The following is a 23,476-nucleotide window of genomic DNA, read 5'->3' on the forward strand; positions in this document are numbered from 1 at the left end:
GCAATAAGCGCTGCTAGCTATTGATGTTTGCAGCATTGCACTCTGCACTGCTGGGTGATATTACTCTCAGATAAGTGCCTGCAAAAATGGCCCACTTTAACCCGTGATACCTTTTGTGCAAATAGGAGAGGCCCCACTTTGACAGGCTGTGCCTTAAAAGCTGGCTGCTCTGTTGGATAATTTCTTGGAAACGGTTGGATCTCTTATTTCTTTGGTTGCCACCTTCTCCTGGCTCTGATTGCTGAAGACGGGATAGGGCAAAGTTAAAACTATGCATAAGGACAGGCAGGGATCTGACCCTCAAGTCAGATTAATAACCACAATGCCCAAATAAACAGCTGCTACATGTCTTTTATCTATTGTGGGATAATCTCTGCCTTTGAGAGTTTTATCCCTGGCCACAATTTGACTGCCATGCCTCTCCGCCTCCCTGAGATTTGTTTTCAGGCTGTCGAGCCCTATTTCAAATCACAGATAATCTAACGAAGCCTCTGCTGAGCCTCACAATTAAATTGGTGTGGCCTGACCTCAGAAAGATACTTCAGCTGTGTTTTTTCAGCACTTAATTAAAGTGATGAGATGTATTTCCAGAGTGTAGGCTTGAAGAGTCCTTTATAGGTATGACAAAGTGGAATATTTTAACTCTACATTTTAGTTTCAGCACATATGAGTGCATTTAAGAGCCTGCAGTAAAGTGTTCTGTTTAACTTGTCACCTACTCTTATTACTGCCACATTAAACACACTAAAAATATGTGTATGGCAGAACTTATCAACAACCCTCCCATTAGAATAAAATTGTTTGCAAGACTCATTGTGTTGTTTTGTAAAACACAGAAATTTCAACTTTCCTTACATCTAATATCCCTGCCGACATTAACATAAGTAAAAACTCACTATATGAATAAAAATAGCCCCATATGATGTTATCCCCAGGTTATGTTGTTTATCTACAAGTTGATGGAAGGGAACTTTGGGTTAAAATGGGGAAACATATGGGCACTAAAAGTGTGCTGCTCCATTTGTATTGATTCTAATACTTAAAAAAATATTAGAAAATAGATTTTTTTGAATAAAAGCAATGCAGCTACTGCACATAAATCCCTAGATATTTTGCATAGTGTGAACTGATTTAATTATTCTTTTGGATGGTCAGCAACACCTACATATGTTTTTTTTTTAAGTAAGAATAGGGACAAAGAAAAAATGGCTCCAACTTCCTTTCAGTCACTCCAATTATAATTTGAAAATTGATGATGGATTAGTATAAGAAGAACCGACATAGTAATTTCAGAACCACAGACCCATGCCTTTCTGCCTCCCTGAGATTTGTTTTTCAGGCTATTAAGCCCCCATTTCAAGTCATCGCCAATCTAACGAAGCCTTCACCGAGCGTCACTATTAAACTGTAGGGACCTGACCTCAAAGGTGTTTTGGAAGATATTTGAGCAGTGTTTTTTAACCTCTTATAGTGACAAGAGTTTTTGTTCTTACATATATGACCAAGTAATTGTCACTCGACATTTCAGTGTCACAGCATTCAAAGAGGTTTTGGAGCATGCAATAGGGTGATATGTTTAACTTGCCATCTATACTTATTACAGTCACATCTAACACATAAAAACATATGAATGGTAGAACTTAACATGTTTTTCAATAAAACGGAATCTGCTGCAAGAATCATGTTTTTATTTAATAAAACTATTATATTTCTGTAGTTTTAAAGGGTGTCAATGCAGCTACTGCCCATAAATCCAACATCTGAGCAAAAAGTTACATATGCGGCCAAACTTGGTAAGAAATATCATAACAAAATGTGCCACTAAGGGATTGTCCATGGGTTATATATGTCGGCCTGTACAGGTTTGATGCTGGGCAAACCAGCGTCAAACGGGAGACCCATATTAGCCCTTTTAAACTGATTTGTAAATGCCTATTTAAGATCCAGAATAAATATATAGGGTCATATACATGGGTCATTGCGAGTTCTCTGCAAATCTGACAAATCACCTTAGTGTTTTGTGTTTCTGTTTTCTGACCAATCAGTGCAACACGGCTAAATATTGACCAATCCCCTTAACCTCCTTCTTATTTCACTTCCTGTTTCCATTGTTTCACGTCTTGGAAGCCAGATCTGCAAGATGCCAAAGATGTGACGCTAAGCGCTCATATTTGCCATCAAATATTACAGCCAAAATGCAGCCAAGTCAGTTTCCTGAAGTCTTACACAAAGTGGTGGAAAGCTTTTTCTGCACAACAAAGCTGAAAAGCCTGGGCCACAGAGACGGTAAGTTACCATGGCGGAGGCTTTAGCATCCATGTTCGTTGCAAGCCCGAAAGAAACCAGGTGAGTTTTATTTATTTATTCGAACAGATAAAAATAAAATAAAAGAAACTTCCATTAACATACAAAAGAACATTTCCAAAAGTCTGATTTCTGTATTTGGACAATGTTATACATGTAAAAAGTCAGAAAGATGTACTCATCTGTATCTTAAGCTCTGTGCTGTCAGCGGTTTGGCAATTATGTGTGGAAAAGAATTTAAATAAACTAATTAAAATTGAAATGATATTAAAACAGTATTGCTCAATAAACTGCACAATATGATCCCATATTTCTATAGGGGCAACAGTGCCTTGAATAAATCTGAATTCTTGCTTTGTAAAGTATTTAATATATACAAATATACATCTACATTCTACTTGCACTGCAGTCAGCATTCCTCTCTCTCAAAGTGATCAACCTGCCATGCGAAGATTCCTGAGGGAAAACATCAATGGGGGAGCTATCCCAGACACAAACGACAATCTCAAAGCTTTGGTCTTGTCCCACAACTAGCATGCAAGTACTGGGGCTTTTGAAAGAAATGCAATGGAGGATGGTGGGGGAGATTTGGCAGAAGACCTTGAAACTATTTAAGCAACTCCGGGACTGACTGTTCTTTTTAGTGGTTTAAGTTCATAAGGAGTTTTGTTACATGTGAATAAATGTCTTCAAATTTAGATGTAATTTATATACAAAAAAAGATTTGCACTTTAATTTGTGGCAAAAACAATTTTCAGTCTATTAGGATTTGCTCATGCTGCTATACGGTTTATGTTAACTTGAATAACTAATATAGAATTCTTCTTTTGCACTTCAAGAACACCCCCAGTACTTGATTTTATGTGTAAGAAAGGTACTATTTTATTAAGGTACTTGAAAATGTTATGTAGACGCTAAATATAAACATGTTAAAATCCTATCTTTTTTGTGGAAAGGTTACATGCAACAATATCTACTTTTTTGTAAGACCATAATATGGTAAAAATAAAGCTTATAAGAAAAGTCCAACTTTGCAGCTTTTTGAAAGGTGCAGCAAAATCTGTGATTTTGGGCGGCAAGAATCACAAGAAAGCATCGCAAAATCCCGAAAAGACTCTAAAATGCTAGTTTTTGTTTGATTGGCTGATTAAGAAACAGTCACCTGGGAAAATGACACATGTAGCTTTTTATGAGTTTAAATTGTTTTATTAAAAAGATGACAGTGTAAAGAGACCCTTACCTGGTTTAAAAGAACATTGTGGATTTATATTGGCAGTATTACAGTATGTGTGGATTCTTCACTCTAGGGTGACTCAACAGAAAACTGCAAGTCCTGCAGTGGAAGTGAAAGTAGGACATGCTTGCAAATTGAGATTAATCTATGAACATTTCTGAATATTTTCACTAAGGGTCAGGATCTAGTGTCTGTGTGAAATTAACACACACTGAGCTGAACATTTTTTTTGGTGAAATCAGAAAAAAAAATTCATAACTTAAGGTATGATCATGTAAAACCGGCAACAGGACTCAAACTGCGCTCAAAAATATATTTTGGTAAAACTTAACTTCTCCTGGAGAATGTTTTTTTTTTTAAAGAAATTCCTTAAAAACCACATGGTATATCAGCACCAAAACCACACAATTACCAATCAAGCCACATGTTGGTACACTAAAAATAGTGACCAACAGAATAGTAATGAGGGTGCTTTAATGCATTTGCATTAGAAATTTGAATTAATTCATATTGTTTATTGATGAATGTTTAGTAATTTTGAGAGCTACTCCGGACTGCGTCACAGAGGACCCATGGGGATTGTAATCAAGCATCACAGTTCAACATTATTAGCCTCAAGCAGTGTTGGCACAATGATTCAGCCAGGTAATATTAAAAGGTGGTCTCTCTCTCAGCCTCTCAGGTGACATAAATGCCTTAATCAAACTGTTATCGCACAAGAGGCCACGAGGAGAGAGAATAATGAGCTGGCAGTATCCCGGATTAAGAATGACTCTTTTCTGTAATGACTCAGTCTCCTTGGGTCAGTGGTACGTGATGGCACAGCATACAAAAGGATTGTAAAAGAGAAAAGAAATATTTGAGGATGCTACACAAGGGTGTCATAACTCACTCTGATGGGGAGAGAATGGAACAGATTTGTTCCTAGTGCCAAGAGAAGGAGTAAATAGGACAGGAATCTGTGTCTGCCTGTTTATGAATGCAGTACTTTTTTTTCAGGAAGCCTGTCTGTGTCAGATTTATTCCTTTTTTCCTTTAGGTGTAATAAGGTTTGAAACTTTAACATTTATACTTGAATTTTTAACTTGATTTTAAACTTCATTTTTTATAAATCTCACAGATTATCAAAATCAGTCAAATGTGAATACTTGACTACCCAGGAAGCAGAAATCACAATAAATCAACATTCCAAATTCCAGTTGATAAAAAAGTTGATGTGACTTGATAATTATATGAAAACGTAGCCATATTTCTGATCTGTTCTCTGATATACATATGTTCTTAAATACATGTGGAGGTTACGCAGAATCATGGAGACATGTCTTGCTTTTCTCAGGTGGTCCTTTATTCAAAACCCTCCGACCGAACCACCATACAACCAAAGGTTCCTACCTTCATAGTCCCTAATACTACAGTTACCTGAGGTTGTTTCCACCTTCAGTCAGCAACATGCAATCTCAGGCACAAGTATTGGCCATGTATCTCAAAACAGTCTACAACCTTGTTAGATTTTGTATTGTTTATTTGAATGATCAACATAATGCGAAACCTTTAGAAATAGTTCATAATTAACCCTAAATGTAATGGTGTCAACAATTGATTGTGTATAAGTGTGATTACAAATGACTTTGCTTTGAGTAAATCTATGGTCCTAAAAAGCCATTTGAATTAACTAGCAAAGAGTCCTGGAGCCTATTGTTCACATCCAATATGTGTGTGCTTGGCAACATGAGCATTTTATTTTTAATGGGCTTATTATGCTTTCATTCTTAGATTCAGTGATTTCATACAGCAAGGACTATTCAGAACATTGAATATTAATAAATCTTTGGTCTGTATGGCAACAGAAGTGGCCTTAAGAGTCTTTTCAGTTTCCTCTTCATTCTCTGCAAGTTCCATTGAAATATTGAATAAATGAAGCCTAATACTGACAGATGCCATGAAAAGCTTATGAATAACTTTGAATTCTGCTCTTCCCCTCCTCTACTTTTTTCATTTCCAGTTAGCAACTAAACTAATAAAAGGTGTGTGTTGAAGCAGGAGCAGATTACTTTGACTTTCTCAAAAGAGGGTAAATTGTTCCATGGAAATACAAACTGTCCTTTTCATACTTCTGTGTGGTGATGTGCATGCAAAACTAGAGCATACACACAGAGAGAGGGAGAGAGAGATAGACAGTTTTTTTTTCCAGACCTATCTCTTAGTAGTAAGTGGAAAATAAAGTATGTTTAAAAGTGACACAAAAGTTGTGCTCAAAACAGTGACACAATGCATTATAATTCATTGCTTAAAAAAGTACTTTAGTAGCCTAAAACGGTGTACTTCGCAACAAAAATCCAGCTAACTTCATAACTGCTTAGTCATATCAGCAAATACAACAGCAAAGTGAAAACCAACTGAAATTGCTCTACCTCTCATCAGCAGACCAGTACAAAACAAAGCAAAGATGCTCTTTAGGTCTTTGTCTTCCTGTGTAAGCAGTGGTTACCTCCAAAAAAAGAAAGCATGCAGCCACTATCGTTGTACATTAAAAATGCCTCACATGTAAGAAATTTCTACTAAGAATATTGCAGCTCAAAGAACTTTATTGGCTCATTAAGAACTTCAAGAAAAGAGGCTTAGTTATGGTGAAAATGCATCCTTGGACTAACTTCTATTGAATCACTGCAATACTTGCTCAACATTGGCAGACTTTTGTACAATGGCTTTGTGACAAGAAGTACAGTTTAAAAAAAACTTCTGAAAGAAAAGAAACTGAAATCCTGCAGGAAATACAAGGATAGACTGCAGGACACTGGTGCAAAGTTGTTCTTTTTCTTCTGATGCAGGAGTTGGAAGTTATGGTTTTTAACATAAAAAAGGGTAGACTCAGGGTTCAGTCTATGTCTCAAGTTAACGAATTTAAGTAGCATGGATTTATCCCCAATTTAAACAGTGTTTGTCTTCACTCAGTGGTGCAAACTCCACACAGATTAGCCACCTATTGTAGTCAATGAGAGCATTTACACTACCGCTGCAGTGCAGCAGCGTGCATATAGCCATCTGGCAAAATTCAACCCGATTCTAAATTTACCAGATGTCGGAGTCAATCAGCACAGATCACACTGCACCAACAGGAAACTGAACGAGCACCATATTTTAAAAATAATGTACCAAAGACAGACTTGATTTTCTTAAGATTTGATATGTCAATAAAAATTAGTACATTGATATTTATGTACATATTAGCAATTATGTAGATTATACACATTAAGTTAGGTAATCAAAACATAAAGATTAAACATTAAATGCACCAAAATGAGCAAAATAAATTGCTTTTCTCTACTTGGTGTACTTACCCACTGTATAACAAAAATGACAGAAAAACAACAATTGAATCAGTTTTAACTGTTTCAGCTTCCATAGAATAAGTTGTTTTGGTTGGATTTCCACATTTATCAGTGATTTTTAGTATGCAATCTGTGCATGCTTCTCGAAAGACCTCTGAGCTGCGGAGAAGAGTGGGTGAGGGTGCTTCCAATGTAAATCAGGACTGGAATGAAATGCAGCAAATGGCGGAGCGGATACGGACGCTGTGTAAATCCAGTGTTACTTTATCCCACACCTATAAGATTTGATCATTAACCTACAAGATTCCAGATACAAGCAGCTAAAATGAGCTTCCTCTTTGGAGGTTTTTAGAGCATGTCCCATCTGGAGGAGACCTGGGGGCAGCCAAACAACTCCCTGGAGGAACTATTTATTATTTCAGACCTGGAAAATTTCTGGGATTCTTTAAATTAAAGGAGAGGATGCTTTTATCAGGGATGTCTGGGTTTGTTTGTTGAGCCATAGAGATAATGGGTCTAATCTCTAATAAGTTGAGTCATGGCAGTTTTTTCTTTTTTGTCATTAATCGTCTTCAAGAGTTGGATCAAAGATTCCTTCAAGAACAACTTCTTCTAACCATCCAGGTCAAATCTGGTGGTGTTTGGATTTTCCAGCAAGGTGCTGAAAAGTGAGAATGATTTGGTTAAAAGTTCAAAACATTGACGTTTGGCACCCCAAAAGAGCCTTTAGTTATTTTCAAAAAGCAGCTGGATAAACAGAAGCCAAGACACTCTGATCAACTTAATAGCACTAATGAAACATGAATGTGTCACCATCAGTCAGGAAGTAGCTTCAAGGTTGATATCCAGTGTGACCGAGGGAATTACAAATGTTATAAGAACTGTTAACACTATTAACACTAAATCTCCTTCTTCATCTATGCATTTGATGCCATTAAAAACCTTTGGAAAACATGTATTGTCAATTTGTTTTCCAGTATACAATGATAAAAGACTGTATCATAAATATGATATTCTCCTTCCTCAATCGCAACATGTTTTGACATGATTGTGATGTTATTGATGCAGATTGTTTGTTAAACTTCACCATAATCATCCTTTCAACCCTTTTCTATACCTGCTTCTTCTGTTCAGGGAGAGCAGGTACCTATCTGCAGCAGTCTACAGGTGAGAGGTGGGGTACACCGTGGACAGGTCACCAGTTCATCACAGGGAAACACAAAGACAAAAAAAAAAACAATCAAGCACTCACCCTTTCACACCCTAGGGGAATTCAGAGAGACCAACCTAACAGTCACGTTTTTGGACTGTAGGAGGAAGCCAGAGTACCTGGAGAGAACCCATTCATGCACAGGGAGAACATGCAAACACCATGCAGAAAGACCAGGAGTCAAACCCAGAACCTTCTTGCTACAAGACAACTGTGCTACCCACTGTGCCATTGTGCAGCCATTTACCACAATCATTTCAACAAAATTTTGATTGTGATCATTAATTAAATCTCCATACTGCTGTTGAAGAATAAATCTGACACCACTTAAATAATAAAGGGAATCGCTATCTTGTGCCACCAAACCAGCTCTAACCCTTCTTCGAATGGCCACAGAACATCCGAAGGGAGTATTTCTAGCCCACCATGTGTATGCCGGCATTGGATGGGGCTTCTGTTAGATGCATTTTATGCCGTATCCTGCAGATGCACAATCTGATTGGAATCTGGGGAGTTTGGAAGCTGGGTCAACGCCTCAGGCTCCTTGTTGTGTTGCACTAGTCATTCCTAAGCAGTGTTTATAGTGTGGTGGGGCGCATTGTTGTGCTGGAGGAGGCTGCCGCTGTCAAAGAGTATACTGTCACAACAGGTGTGTGTGTGTGTGTTTGGTTTATATCAATTTTCAGGTGGGTGGAACATGTCAGAGTTCCATCCAGATAAATGCTTCATTCCATGCAAATAATTATTAAAAGGTTCTCACTATCATTCTCCTGTTGCCTCATTTATTAAATGCATAATGCCAGTCTTGATCTGTTTTAAAATTATCATACTGTAGTTTTCTAGAAACTACAGTATGATAAAATGCTGGAAAGATGAAGAATCAGGATAAAGTGTACCGATATCCAAACCATCTGAGTGAATCTGCTGTTTAATGGCAAAAGATGCGTCTTATATTGACTTATTTTGAGCACGAGATGAAAAGAAACTATTAGGTTTTGATGAGCAGCTACTGCGAGGCATCATCTGCCTAATGTGGCGACTCTATGCTGCACCCTTTTTCCAGCTGCTTCAACCATCAAATCATGATTTCCCCAGAGCCACAACTAATTATGTAATTCATGTTCATATAAGATAGCACATCATCCATGCATTTCTTGAATGAGTATCATGTATCAGAGTTTTGTCTTTTTTAATTCTTTTGTATGTGGTTATCATGCACACCATGCAGAGATGTGATCAGCTATGAGCCGAAACATCTGCAGAATGTTTTATTCATATTTTTGTTTAGATAGCAAATGGATCTCCCCAGGAAGAAACCAAACAAATACCTAGCCTCATGTTTTGATCTGCACATAGATGTAAATATACTGCTTTGTATTTCTTTAGTAGGTCAAAGTTAACAGTTCACACTTGGCTATCAAGGACCTATGTTAAATCCTGTTTCTTGAACAAACTAGCAAACGACATTGACGATATTAAATCCATAGGCTACTGAATCATTACTTATGCCATTTGTTGCATCCCTACCATTTAAAAACAAGGAAAAAGAACACTCTAAGATTATAACATATATTGACGGATTTTCCTGTTTTCTCAAGATTTTTATGATATCTTGAAACTTTCACATTATCTCAGGATTTTCTCACGACCTCCATAGACTTTCTCATCTGGAAAGACCTGTTATCTTGATATTTTCCTGTTTTTGTTTTTTTTCTCATATGTTCTTGTTATGTCAAGACTTTCTCATCTTGAAACTTTTCTGATATTTGGAGAGGCATTCCTGATATTTCAAGAGATTTTTGACTTAAGTGATTTCCTTCACCATCTTAAAATACTTTTCTGTTATCTGGAGAGATTGTTCATGTTATCCAACAAAGTTTTCCTTTTTTTTGTCAAGAGACTTTCCTAATATCTCAAGAGATTTTCTGAAGAAATCACATCAAACATATTTTTCAGCGGCAATGGCAGTTTATGGCTTCCATAAAAAATAAAAAAAAGTTGACTTTATATTGTACACATTTGGCTAGCATATACAGCTGACTGAATGCTTGGAGAGAGAATATGAGGAATGAGTGTGCTACTAAACAGGATTTGAAGCTTCAGGTGCAACAGAAAGCATCATTTTGTGGGCTTGAATTTGTGCGTTTCTGAAATTGTCTGTTCAGGGCATGACTGAAAAACATAATGAAGAACACAGTAACAGAATGTTGAGGCCCTCTAGAAACTTTTCATGTAAGCATTTGTTCTTTTAATTACTGTCGTCTTGGTGCCTTGGTGGATCCTAGAGTATCTTGTGCTGTTAAAGTCATTATGGTTTTTTTTTCAAGGCAATCCTTAGTTAAATCATTTCTGGCTTACATTTTGAGCCACAACATTAGAAATGTAATAATACGAAACAATTGTTTTTGTATACGTGTGAATCATATTAGCAGTGACTCTTGTATGAACTCTAAAAATACTGTTGCACAATATTTGTCACTGAAAGTTATTGTACCAAAAACTTTCCCATTTTAAGTTAAGATACTCACCAATACATAACTGGAGTGATTTATGGCTTTCTATTAGAGAGATAGATCTGTCAGTCCAGTGGATTGTGCAGACAATAAGAAATGGGGTGAGTGGAGGCCTTGCTTGCAAAAGGGTGACTGAGCGCATTGTTGTTTATCTTCAACACAATGAAGTCAACAGACCCTTGCTCATCAGGAAAACTCAGCCAGCTAGGTCATGACTGACAAATACTGCGCCCCAAGAATACACAGCGGCTGTGTTAAGTTTTTCTTTGTTTTACTCAGAGCTCAGCTCAGGTGAAGAACCTTGAAAGTGTGTGAGGAAGTTCATTAACATGATGAGGCTTCCACTTTAATTCTACTTAGACTGCTAACAGTAAAAGCATTAACATGCAGGCGCTTGCCTGGGTGAGTTTACACTGTTTGCACATGGCGCCAGTGGTTTAAAATTTACCTAAGCAGCAAATATCATGATAATGCTCAAAAGTCAACTTTAGAGTTTTTATTCCTCAAGAGACTGGTGAAGGGATTATTGCTGGGAAAAATATTTCTTCAATTATTGCAATCACAGATTTATAGAATGTAATGAATTTTGCTCTGCAATATGCATAAGGGGTAATTAACACAGTAACCAGTTCAGGGCTAGGTAGATAATTCTCCTGCTGCAGATGCATCTGTCTAATGTATGCAGTAATGCTTTTAATACGCTTTGCTAAAGTATTCCTACCCTTTAAACTTTTCCAAATGTTGCCCCATCACATGCACAAACTTGTGATGGATCAAAACAAAGTAGTGCATTACATTGAAGAGGAAGTAAAATGATGAACAGATTGCCAATTTCTATACAAGTAAAACTGTAAAATGTGTCCTGTGCCACTGTATTCACCCCCTTGTAATAACCCTAAATAAAATCCAATGTGACCAGTAGTGTTCAAAAGCCACTTTATTTTGTAAAAAGAGTCCACCTGTGTGTAATTTAATCTCAGCATGAATGCAGCTGTTCTGTAAAGGCCTCAGAGGTTTGTTGGAGAACATTAGTAAACAAACACATCTTGGAGACCAATGAACACAGCAGATAGGTCAGGGAGAAGGTTAAACCAGGGTTAGATTATTAAACAATAACCCAATGTTTTGAACATCTTACAGAGCTCTGTTCAGTTTGAAAACAGAGTATAACACGACTGCAGACAAGATGAGCAGCCAAGAGGCCCATCAAAACTTTGAGGTGCTGTGGAGAACCACAGCACAGGTGGGAAGGGTCAAAATGCAGGTAAACTATTAGTCATACACGCCACAAATCAGATATCTCATTTATAAACCATTGTGTAGAATCTATACTGAAAGCGTACATATGCCCAAAAGCCAAAAAGGGTGCACGTCAAACAAAATCCAGACTTATAAAACTATGCACCCGCACACCACTTAGCAATTTCCCCTTTATAAATCACAGCTGCACATCGACGTTTGTGTACAAGGTTCTGCTTCTTGTTCTGCCCTCCACATGCCCACATTCAACAATAAATGGTTAATGCAAAGACCCTCATTAATGTCAACATGTACTTAAATGAGCCAGCTGATATGTTATTTCACGGTTAACAATGGCAACCATGGAGAAAAGAGCAAACAAATGCAATTTCACCAAAGCAGAAATCAAGGTGTTTGTGAGTGAGGTGGAGAGTCAAAAACATATCATGTAGGGCCACAATTTTAGGCAAATCTGATGTATGGACTGGTCGAATTAACAATGCCATCCAGGACAGCGGGTATTATTGTGCTTAGCGCTGGCTGCCATATCCCAGACCTAAGGATAATTTCACAGAGTTCTGTTGTTCCTAAAAATGGCTTCAGGCAGAGAGTTAATTGATTGGTGATAATGTTAAGCACATGCATGTCACCACGTTTTACCACCGTATAACATGGTGGTGACAGCACCATGCTGTGGTGATGGTTTTCCTCAAATCCCCACCCAAGAATTGTCAATGTTTTCATTACCTCTGACCATGCAAAGAAAAGCTTCCTCACAGCATGATCCTGCTACCACCTTGTTTTTTAATCATGGGGATGGTATATTGAAGGTCATGCTAAAGGTCTGCAGAATAAACTAGGACTGGAGTGGAGGTTCACCTTCCAGCAGATGACCCCTGAAGATAAAGCCAAAGCTACAATGGGATGATTTAGGTCACAGCACATTCATGTGTTAGACTTGCCCAGTCAAAGTACACAATTGAGAATCTATGGCAAGACTTCGAAAACTGATGTTGCTCTCCATCTCGTCATCCCCCTGAATCGTTCCAGTACCATCTTTTTTTGTGCAACTTGCAGCAAATCAAAGCCATATTTCTGTCCTCCATCATAGGGACGCCTTCTTGTTAAGTACTTTTGATGTATATATTTTCTCAATGCCTGTAGAGACATCATTCGTGATGTTTCCTGGGGACATCTAACATGAGACAATCTAACCCAGACAAACCAGTTGGGGTTGAAAAGCCTTGACTTTTAACCAGGTAGCAATCAGCGCCACCCGTAGCTATCCTCTCCTGATCCACAGCCACTTTGAAGTAGCCTGTGCAACCTTGGTGTGCAACTTAATGGCCCTTTGCTCACAAGCGCATGCAATAACAAGCATGTTCTCAACTGAAAATTCAGAGTACACCTACATTTTTTTATTCCCTCAAGTGTTTTTATTTCCTTTTTATTTGCTAAATACAAACAAAATTTACATTTATTTTTACTACAAATGCATTAAATAAGTAGCTAAGAGAGTCCTAATAATGATTTATTATGTGATCTGGCTACAAAGGACAACTCTGCATTCATTATTTATCTTACAAGGTTGCAACAAATAAATGGTATTCCTTTGATTTTAATTTTTCATGAATGAACTTCATCTTTCCTTCTGTATTTAAGGACAACAGTTAAATAAGGATCTTGGAACCTGCTCTTTTTAATTTAGGTCAAAATGGAGAAGCAGTCAGCTCTCTATGGTCTCCGTTTACAAGTAAACACATCACATTAACGATGTAAATATACATTCCTCTTGTATTCCTGTAGTTTGCATCCTCTTTCCTTTGCACCACGTCCTATTTATCACAAGACTAGCACACTGAAGAAAGCCCGATCAAGCTGACCTTGAGGAGGTCTCGTTCATATGAAGCCTCACCTACAGGCCAAGATCTAGAGTCTGTCAGGATGATTTCTTATTCTATTTAATGGAAAAAGTGCAAAGCTTTATCACTTCACAGGTTCATGGTTTGTCTAAGGCATAACTGGTTTGAAATGGTAGGCCATTAAGTCAAATTGCCCTGTACAGAAAAAAAAGATGTCCTTAAGAGTCACTGTGATTTAAGTGTGTTGGAGGTGAATGGGCAATTTTATGTTAGACCGGCACTCTTGAGAACTGCAAACTAAGAAACAGACAACAATGTTCCGCTATCTCCTCTCTGACATTTTCCACAAAGGCATTTGTCTGAAGATAAGCACGAATGAATAGAGTGCAAAGTGCTTCTTTGTCCTTATGCTTTCATCCAAGACCACACTTCAGAGATTTTAGGGGTTTTTTTTACATCAAAGGTTTTCTGCTGGACTTGAAGGATAAAATTAAATGCAAGGATTTAGATTTTATTGCTCTTGGATAATGGCAAATGGCTTCCTACCTTTTAAAAATATATGTGTATATATGTTTTGTTATTTTTATGCATTTGGAGACTAGAAATGCTGTAGTAATAACAATTCAATATACACAAAAGCAGCTGCTAAATTTATTACAAACTATCCGCTGCCTATAACAAAAGGAGCAGTTCCCAAAAATTATTTATGTTTTTACTTTCCCACTAAAGTCAGCAGTCACATCAGGGAAGGACATCCCCATTTTTCAGTAACAAGCTGGAAAAACCAGTTGGGTTTGCAAAATGTTATGCTAAAGGAGTAGGCTAACTATTGTTAGCAGTTGAAATGAAATATTTCTCTGCATGTTTTAATTGTACTCAAAAACAGTTAGAAATAAGCTATTTTAATACAAAATATTTAACAGTGCTATGTATGTGATGGTCATAAGATACACAATGTCAAACTTAACTCCAGAATTATCGCCTTTGGAAGTGGAGATTAGTGATAAGCATCAGACTTCCCCCCTTCGAATTCCATCTTTTGTGAGATTCAAGCAGATTTTTCCAACTTGGAACTAAGAAAACTTTGTCTTTAATTTCAACAAATACTTTAATGTTCATCAGCCAGTTTGGGTTTTATAGGGCAGGGCAGTACGTATATTACATCTTTATATGCAATTGACTTTCCTGAAATGAAGTTGGAAATTTTGTCTTCCAATTATAAATAAAACACATTTTTAAGCAAGGAGGCTTTATTAGAGTGCAGGGTTGGTCGGGTGAGAAATCTCACATTTTCCCCTTTATTTTAGGTTATGTTCCACAATCGTTTGACTTGGAATACAGAAATGTTGTCTAAAGTTATGCAAATTTTTTTTTGTGGCAGCCATATTGGATTTGGAGGTAAAGACAGGTGTGTATAATACAAAAAAAACTTTTTTTTTTCCTCTTAGAATTTTAACATAAGATGGTGTTCAAATATGACTTTCTGATGTGGAACTCAGAAATGTTGTATTCCTCTTACAAATGCAGGACATTTTAGTCATGCCAGCCATATTGGATTTAAGTTGGTGCAGTTTTAGATGTATTTACATTCACTAAACTTGTTAGATGTGGAGGTTTTAGTTTGTGAGAAACCTCAGACTTTCCTATTTGATATTCTTGAGGGTTGTCTAGTTTCATTACTCTCTCAAAAGTACAAATGCAGCAAAAGGCTTATAATGTTACCACTGTCACAAAGTGGAAGCTCTATCATAAAAACAGTGGGTGACATTACTTGCCGTTAAGCTTTAATGTATACTCATAGCATAACGACAGTATAAAGGAGCAGACTAATATTTTGTGTCCAACAGAATTTTGCATTTCGCTCCAGTATCAGCCAGCAACTGCTGTTTTAGCATCTAATTTCTGTAAGTAAAACAGAAGCCTAATAACCTGCCATGATATCAAGACAATGAGATACATCAGGATCAACCTCCTATTGGGCGTACTTGTGCACACAGACTAGAGATTACATCTAAAATATTACAAATCACATGCAGAACAGCTTTTGTACACACTCTTTATGCTTGCTCAGTTTTAGGAACACCTTCAGCATATTTTTTTCTTTATCTCAATAAATTCTGATTTTGGTATTACAAAATGTTTCCAAGGCTGATAATACAGGGATGATGTCTAATATATTGTGGTGGAATTGGTGAACAAATGGGAAATACATTTAAACATTCATGCAGCTCAACATTAAAAGTAGCCTATATGCTGGAGCGGGTATACTGCTCAACCGTAGTAAAGAAAAAGGTAAATGCGAGTCGCTTTACTGAAAGTTTGTCTGCAGTATGGGGAAACTCACTTAAGGATCTCCGTATGTTATTGAAATGATTGTCAGTGATGGATAGAAGAAACATTTCAAGAAGAAAACAATATTTACAAATGCTTTCTAAAATTATTAATAGGTGCTTGTGTAGATTTTAAAAATATACCAGCTTTTCATTCTTAAGATGATTTAGATCTCACAGTATACTTTTAGAAACAATAAGATGGGACCATATGGCCATATGTTGAATTCTTAATTACTAAGTAATCAGCAGTGCATTATAAATCCCAGGTCATCTCAAACAAATGTAAATGTTTCATTGAGATGAAAAAAAAATGTAAATGCCTTGTACATGACAAATAAATCTAGAATCAAATTTAAATATACCGAATCTAATATCACCATAAATGAGTGGACTCTTTGAAAGACTGGATTTAATGTCAGATTACCTGATAATAAAAGTCATCAACAGGAGCTTTAATGTCAAGCTCCATGAATAAGATGCCAGCTCTTATTATCATTACTGAAGGATTAACTGATGGACTGCTGCCACACAAACTTATTAAGATTCTGAGGAGCCAGGCTTAAATGAAAAATGTATTGACCCAGCAAGACTATTGTGAAAAAAACACCACCCATTAATGGCCTCTGAGTTATCTGCAAAATTTAATCAGTTCACCAAAATGGGAGTATTCAATATTTGTTTTTGCCTTGCACTTTCCTGCAGAAAGGCTTGGCCCCAGTAATGAAAGGCCCCTTGGCAACCTCTCTAGAAATCATTACAATCTCACTTTACCTCTAGGGTCACTAAACTAATAGTCATTCACCTGTGTGACAGGAAATCTTTCCCAAGTTGCCAATAGGGGGCCAGCGGGGTTGTGTTTAAGGTTATGGAGTTGAGTCCAGTCACAGATGGCTGTTTATTGTTCCGATGAGTCCCAAGGAGTGAGAACATCACTGACAGATCAGAAGCAATGCATCACAAATGCATGGTTATACACATAGATTTCTAATTGTTTGTCTGTTTAAAATTGGCCAGCAATGACAGGCTGTTACTCAGTCTTCAACGGAAAAGACTTAAATAAATGGGTTGCTTGGCTTTTAGTGAGTTTTTACAACAGAGTTCCATTTCACCACTATCCCTGCTCTGTAGGTGTACTTGACTTTATTGTTGGTTGTTGTTAACCAGTACTTATTAAACAGATGTATTTTATTGTCACAGCAACAACTGATGGCTTGGAAGGACCATATGTGTGCAAACTCATTACCTTGAGGGCAAAAATCTCCTAATTGAAAGTATCCGAGGACCACAAAAATCATTTTTATTAAAAATGCAAAAGTAAATTTATTGGGGGGGGGGGGGTGCCTCAAATGAACTAAACATGCAATATTTGGTGCAATTAATAAAGTAGTCTGATGGCTGAAGAAATTGGATCCCTAAATTATATTGATAAAAAATAAAAAGGGTTTCGCTCAAATGCCTTTATGAAAAGAAAGGCACACAGAAGGTGGACTGGTATTGTGAGATCATTGCCTCATAGCTAACCTCTTTCTTCACTGCTGAGATGTTGAACTCCTGTCCTCAAGGGCCAGAGTCCTGAAATGTTTAGATTTGCCTCTACTTTAACACACCTGAATGAAATAATTAGGTCAGCATTTGGACTTGGTAGAAATTGACTGTATGCTGAGGAGGCAATCTGATTTGCCATTTGATTCAGGTATGTAGAACCAGAGACACACCTAAAATTGCAGGACACTGGCCCTCAAGGACTGGAGTCCCTGAAATCCCTAATGTGAGTATTTTTTATCCCCAAAAACATGTTGAAAACTATACTTTCTGTAGCTTATTAATCTCATCCAAAGTAAGCCTAAAGGAAGATGTTAAAAGTCTGGGTTTGATGAAACACTAACACTAACACTTTTTTTTTTTTTTTTTTTTTACCACTTTTAGACATTCGTGAACCTCTTTCTGGAGATCTTTTCCACTTTGTTATTTCAATCCCAATTTTAAGTTGCTTACATGGAAGATAACATTGCATGTCCTTTATCTATTTATTTGGGAGGTCATGTTAGGTATTATGATTGCTCTTTCTACCTCAAAAAAGTATTTGTTGCAGGCTTGATAACTGTTACTGTTATCAGTTGTATTTTCTTTTAAGGTTTGGACACCATGACTGATGTATTTTCACCAAAGAATATTCTAAAACCTACTTGCTCTGACTTTGTTTAAAAGTCTCGGGGGGGGGGAGGAAGTGAAGGTGTACGTTCAGAATGGTTTACGTCTTCGGTTTGTTGTGAATGCGTGGTGAATCTCTCAAAGGGACCGTAGAAATCCGCCAGGAACACAATGGCCCCAGGTCATTGAGGTATTTTAAGACTTGCCTTGGAGTGTTTTAAACAGGATTTTTCTTCTATTCGAACAGAAGAGGAGACGATATACCGACCTCACCTTGAAGCTTTCTGGAAATATTCAAAGGTTGTGGACTACAATGATTTTAGGTGGGATTGTAAGAAAAAAAAGGAATATGTGAAGGCTGATTAATAATGTTGTTTTTCTCTGGCCCTCCGACTGTGGACATTCTAAGATAAAAAACCCAGCAGTGCTCATGTGTGAGTAATAATCAGTGTTCAGACAGTGTGCAGTTTGAGCCTCAGAGGAGCCGCCTCACCTTTTATCTTACACGGAACACCATACCGAGCTCGCCGCTTTGTCTTTTTCTTAAGGCGAAACAGTTGTCTTCGATATGAAATGGTATCATCAGGTAACCGCATCCTTCCTACTTCTATTTTCACCGCCCGCTTCAGATAACATGCAAACACCACAGGGAAAGTTCCATTCGTTTGTTTTACAGAAAGAAAGCCTCGAAATGAGAGGCCTGCACAAACTGTGAGCTTTTACCTCTGTGGGGGGCAGGTTTCTACCACAGAGAAGAAGAAATGAAGGAACAAAAAAAACGACAGACGAACAAATCTATATAAATAATTGCTAAGTGGAGTGGAGAGGAGTTGCCCATCATTCAGACAAGGAGCGTGTGCAATATCTCCGGGAGATTGAGAGTCATCCATCACTGCAAGACTTTAATTTGAGATGTTTAGGACTGTCGCTGATGATTGTCTAGAGAGGCAGGGAGCGTCTGGTCTTTGGGGGGTCTGCAGGGGTCTTGACTGAGTGTGGCTCACAGTGAGGGAAAAATTGCTGCCGGACACAAAGCCCGTTTACACAGGCACAGTGCAATACTTTCATTTGAGACTGGCTGAGAGCACAGACAGAACAAGCAAATCACTGTCTGATTAGCATTCAGATGCTTGAAAGTGTAGAAGCAAGTTTCTGACAGCTTATTACATCTTTTGGCGCTACAGTAATGCGTGCCGACAGATGCACTTTGGTGCATGCACACACACTCGGACACACCTCATTTAGAGCGGAATGATGTCAAAATGAGTCCATTGAGTGGGGGGCGGAGATTGCCGTGTCTAAGGTAAAGAGAGTCTGGAGACTCCAAATAATCTCAAGTATTGATTCCATTTGAGCCCCTAGGCTCCTGATGGACGTGCACTTAGAAATGCAGCGATAGGTGGTACATCCGTATGACTGATCACTGTAGTTCTGCGTTATGGTAAGGGCTGCGGACTATCTATAAATAACAGCTTTCTATAATCAAACAGAGCAAAGACATGACAGCTCGGTAGACATATGCTGTAATTTACCATAGAGCACTTAGTCTAGCCATTAAATTTACATGGACACAGTGCAGAGTTGATTTTTCCTTTGATTTTCATGCAGCAGCTGATGTATAACAGTCAACCGATGATGGCATGGGATGACATGTTTCACTTTGGCGGCATGCAGTAGTTTTATACCCTAAAACAAACAACTAGAAATCAGTAGGGAGCTTATCAGTTATAATTAAATGTCAGTGAACAAATTATTTTTCTCTGCAAAACAACTGGGATTTGATTTAATCTGTGCAAATACACTGGCAGTGTGGTGCAGCCAGTAAAAAGATAATCTGATGTAATGCTTTTCAGTGTTAGGCACTGTGATGGGATGCTGCCTCCTGTCCTTTGGCTGGACCGGCATCTATCAAGGGCAGCGCTCAACATGTGCAACCGCAGGAGACAAGAGCCAGAATACAGACTGGCATTATTCACACATAGGTTATCTCAGGAGAATATCATGTTCCAGTCAGCAGATCGGTGAAGATATTGCCTTCACGTGCATCTGAGTCAGTTAGAGAGGCAGGCTTCTCTTAATAACTTCCAGTATATTGCATGTGCCTTGACTTATCCCCCTCTAATGGAGTTATAATACCTGAGTGGTCAGTGGCTGCATGTCTTGAATGCTCATTTTCTGCACAGTAGCCTCTGTGTACTCAAAGGGTCCGGCATCTCCTTTTCCCGAGACACGGACTCCTTGGAGTATAATTTGATTATTCTAAAGCAGGTGTTTTCAGCTGAATGTTGATAAGAGAACTCAGCACCTCACACACTTGAGTAAGGGTGCATTAGATCTGCCTCAAGCAGTGGAGGGTAAAGGCTTATTCTTCATCTAATCTGTAAGTGAGGATGGGATTCACTGAAAAGCCGCATATGGCACCTCTGTAGACTAGAAAAACATTGCAAATACCAAGAAAATGAAAGGACTGATACTTAATTATTCCATACGCAAAATCAATCATGCATATAGCCTAAAAAGCCCGCAAAAGTGGATTAAGTTCATGCAAGTGCATGTGGCTGCCACTTGTTTGCAAAAGGAGATGCATATCTAATGTAATTACAACTAGCAATGGGTTTGCAGAATCAATAGAAGATCTCCATTTTTGTGTCACTATATTTCCAGTGTCACTCATCTGAATCGACAGCTGCTACTGCGTAACAGGGGAAAGGTCACAACTGTGATCCTGTTTCCAAGCAAAACACTAGCCCTATCCAGTTTCTTTCACATTGTTTTCTCTTGCTATACCCCAATAATTGTGTTACCCCTTTGCAGTATTGCCCTAAAAGAATCCAAACAAAAAGAAACTTCTTAAGCAAAGTCCACCATCCACGTTGCCTAAAACCTCCCCAAATGGACGCCACTTGTTTGCAAGATGGAATGCATAACTAATGTAATTATAAGTTGCAACGGGCTTGTAGAATCAATAGATCTCTTTACTTTATTGTCAATGTATTTCCAATCTCCCTCATCCAAATCGACACTTGCTGTTGCATCAATGGAGAGAACTGATCTAATAGAGTGAAAGTAAACAAAAGGAAACTTCTCAGGTGAAATCAATTCTTCATTTTTCTGTTGATCTCTTTCCAATCTTGTTAATCCAAATGAACAGCTGTCACTGAATAATGGGTTAGAGGTTACATCTGTGATCTTGTTGTTTCTCTTGCCAGACTTCTTCAGATTCTCACCTGCCAACAACTTAAGAAAGATGTTAGTCTTGGAATATTGCTGTTAAAGACTGCAAACAAAAGGAATGCTCTCAAGCATGTAGACCCAGTGCGTTTTTCAACTCAACACATGTCTGATACATTAGGGTCAAATATAATTCACTTGTACTAGAGTATTATTTCCCACAGTTCATCAGATCATTTTAGGGTTGATTGGATGAGATGGGACTTGTTTTTGTGCAGCTCGGCATCATAAGCACGGCTCTGAATAACTTGCCAAAACCTTTTGACACAACGTGGTGAGATAATCACTGTTGAGCACAGAGTTAAAAAGCCGCACAGCCCTTTTCATATGCAGATGAATCCAAAAGAGGAAGTTGCAACTGATGTCGGCACTTTCACTGGATCCTGACACGTGTCTAATTGATGCCTTTTTTCCGAAATCATCTTGCTGTATGAGCCCCGACAGAGAAGCACAGGAGGCGCAGGGCTGCCAAAAAGTGGCGGCGACGCTCGAAGTTCAACCGCATAACAACACTGTCAAGGGCACACGTTTCATCCCGCTTCACTGGATGTTTGCAAGAGGTGCTCAACTTGGGTTTGTTATAGGAAATTCAACCAATAAGTTCATCAAACAGAGCATCATGAAGTGAGATGAAAACCAAGCGAAGGTGGAGTTGTTTCATTTAGTTCCTGTAATTTTAAAATCTGGACTTCATGTTAAATAAATAGAGGTAGAGAGAATAGCTCAATGTAAACACACACTTACCTGTAATGGTAACTTGGAAGCAGAGAATCACCCAGTTTAATCCAAATTCTCACTGAATCAAACTGTCCTTCCACCTTTATGCAAGATCAGTCTCCCTCTTTTTTCCTTTCTCTCCTTTTCAATTCCTTTTCTCTCCCTGCTTTCCTCTGTGGTGCCTTTCAGTCATCATCCCGCTCGCTGCGTTCACTTTGAGCGCTGCACTGGAGCATAACAAGACGCCTGTGACTATGCGCTGCGCTGGAGAATGCACAGGAGCTGTACCTAAAGTGGAGTGCGTCCGAGCGGATGCAGAACGACGACTGAATGGTGGGGGGGGAGCGAGCGACTGAGTGAGCAGGGCAATCTGTGTGTGTGTGTGTGTATGCACCAAAAGAGAGGTGTGTGTTTGAAGCAAGGAGAAAATGTGAGGAGGGTTTGGAAGCACTGCCAGCTCAGTGGTGAGCGACGGTCATGATTGCACTGGTGTAAGGTAGGAGAGCAACACCCCCACCTCCTCCAACCCACCCACAAGCCCCCACCCTTTCTCCCCAACTCCCTCATCAGATCCCTCTGAACACAGAGGATCTTCATCATCAAGCAGATTAGAGCCAAATAACACCCCGCCCCCATAACCCCCCTAAGACACACATGCACACACACAGAGCCAGTGCTGTGCACTGGGGCCACAGGGGACATTCTAATTGGAGAAACTGTTGGAGATGCTTCTTTTGTCCTATGTGATGGTTTGTCTTTCAAGACAAACTTGGACCTTGTTTAACTAGTTTTTTTTTTTTTTTTTTTCCAGAATTTTCCATTGAAATCCTTTGTCAAAAATCACAAATATCACAAACTGTAAATGTAATTGTAGGCTTGCCACATGGTCAAAGATAATGGAGCACCTTAGACAAACACAGAAGGGCTGCAGAAAAGCTTGTTTACTCTGTCAGGGAAACCCTGGCAAGATGCATGCTAGGTGATCTAATCATATACACAAATGTGTACATGATTAGGTTATATTAAATTTGACTAAAGAGGTAGCCACAATAACATACAGTGGTTTTTTTCATCCACTAACTTAAAATGCATTGCCTGATCCATTTGTACTTGGAGAGTTGGAGACTTTGATTTTTCCAACATCTATCTAAGCTTAACATCTAATATGGCTACCAAACATAAGCAAAACTACTGGAATAAATTCTTCTTTGCGCTTATGATGGTTTTTATTGGCATATTCACTAATAGCGGTTAGCGCCACAAAAACATGACAGATTTTACGACTTGCAGCTAGAACATGCACAACGTAAATGTAATGTTGTTCCCAGATCCAAGTTCCAACTTCAGTGATGG

At 38.3% G+C, this 23,476-nt stretch overlaps 1 protein-coding gene across 1 annotated transcript in view; it reads right to left on the bottom strand.

The window, feature by feature from the left end:
* The window catches only part of LOC124858274 (cadherin-12-like), a 190,850-nt gene extending 168,346 nt beyond the window's left edge, over positions 1-22,504 (bottom strand). The window contains exon 1 of the mRNA XM_047350231.1: positions 22,151-22,504. The gene's annotated coding sequence lies outside the window, so the exon portion shown is untranslated. The remainder of the gene's footprint in view (positions 1-22,150) is intronic.
* Between the last annotated feature and the right edge of the window lie 972 nt (positions 22,505-23,476).

This window comes from Girardinichthys multiradiatus, chromosome 21 (assembly GCF_021462225.1).
Source record: "Girardinichthys multiradiatus isolate DD_20200921_A chromosome 21, DD_fGirMul_XY1, whole genome shotgun sequence".
Classification (NCBI taxonomy): Eukaryota; Metazoa; Chordata; class Actinopteri; order Cyprinodontiformes; family Goodeidae; genus Girardinichthys; species Girardinichthys multiradiatus.